General features: G+C 41.4%; 1 pseudogene; it reads right to left on the reverse strand.

Moving 5' to 3' along the window:
• Window positions 1-329: 329 nt before the first annotated feature.
• Window positions 330-1445, reverse strand: LOC116548502 (annotated as a pseudogene).
• Window positions 1446-1450: the final 5 nt, after the last annotated feature.

The raw sequence follows: 1450 nt of genomic DNA on the forward strand, positions 1-1450 counted from the left end.
TCAGCCTGCTTTTATCTTGATCAGAGGCCACCTTCCTAGTGGGATGCCTCTCGAGGATCAGCAGTTTTTCCTGCACCTCATGATAAACTTACCCATTGTTCAGGGACCTGGAACAAGCTGCATGTAACACATTCCCCTACCTGTGTAAATACTCTTCCTATTTTTCCATATTAGAGTATCTTGGTCATGTACAATTTGTGATTTCAACTTGAAATAGCTTGCCTTGGAAAGGAGGCAATATTCACTCAGTTGTATCACATCATAACGTGTTATACCATAACATTCCATTTATGTTTGTTCTTTTGTTCATTAATTCTTTTTTTTTTTTGAAGCACACTGCAATAGTTAATTTTATTTGTTCAAGAACTCATATTGCAAGCATTAAACCAAGAATAGGCTTTGACTCTGTGAGCCCAAATTCACATACTGAAGAAGATCAGAGCAAACTGCAATTCATGTACATGGATGAAAACTAAAGGCTCAGAGTTAATCACATTGTAGTTTTTAAACTTCTACAGCCTAGGGCTCAGTAGTCACAGGTCTTTTAGGTCCTTCTGGATGTCCCACAGGGTATCTGCACTTTTCTTGAGCTGAGCAGCCTCATCATACTTGAGCTTCTGGTTGATAATGCTGGTTAATCCCTGGGCATTGAGGATATATGGAAGGCTCAGGAAGACTTCATTCTCAATGCCATGCATCCCCTTTACCATTGTTGACATGGGATGAATCCTGGATAGATTTTTCAACATGGATTCAATAAGATCAGCCACACTTAATCCAATAGCCCAGTTGGTATATCCTTTTAGCTTGATGACTTCATAGGCACTTTCAACCACCGTCTTGTGCACTTCCTTCCAATTTTCACTATCATTGTCAGTTCCCATTTCTGGATTCAATTCCTGAAGAGAAACACCTGCCACATTCACGCCACTCCACACAGCCACACTTGAGTCACCATGTTCCCCCAAAATCCATCCATAGCAGCTGCTGGGATGAATGCCAAGTTTTTCCACCATAAGGTAGCGAAATCTTGCAGAATCCAGATTACATCCACTTCCAATCACACGGTGTTTGGGTAATCCACTCAGTTTCCAGATAACATATGTAAGAATGTCCACTGGGTTGGAAACCACAATTACAATGCAATGAGGACTGTACTTGACGATCTGAGGAATAATGAATTTGAAGACATTAACATTTCTCTGCACCGGATTGAGATGACTCTCCCCCTCTCACTGACGGAGTCCTGCAGTTACCACTACAATCTTAGAATTGGTGGTCACGGAATAATCTTTATCTGCCACAATTTTGGGCGTCTGAAGAAATAAACTCCCATGCTGCAGATCCATCATTTCTCCTTTATCTTCCAAAACATCCACAAGAGCAAGTTCATCAGCCAGAGGCTTTCCCAGAATGCTGATAGCACACGCCATACCAACTTGTCTAACAC

Source organism: Sapajus apella, unplaced genomic scaffold (assembly GCF_009761245.1).
Source record: "Sapajus apella isolate SASKATOON/1434 unplaced genomic scaffold, GSC_monkey_1.0 scaffold13551, whole genome shotgun sequence".
NCBI lineage: Eukaryota > Metazoa > Chordata > Mammalia > Primates > Cebidae > Sapajus > Sapajus apella.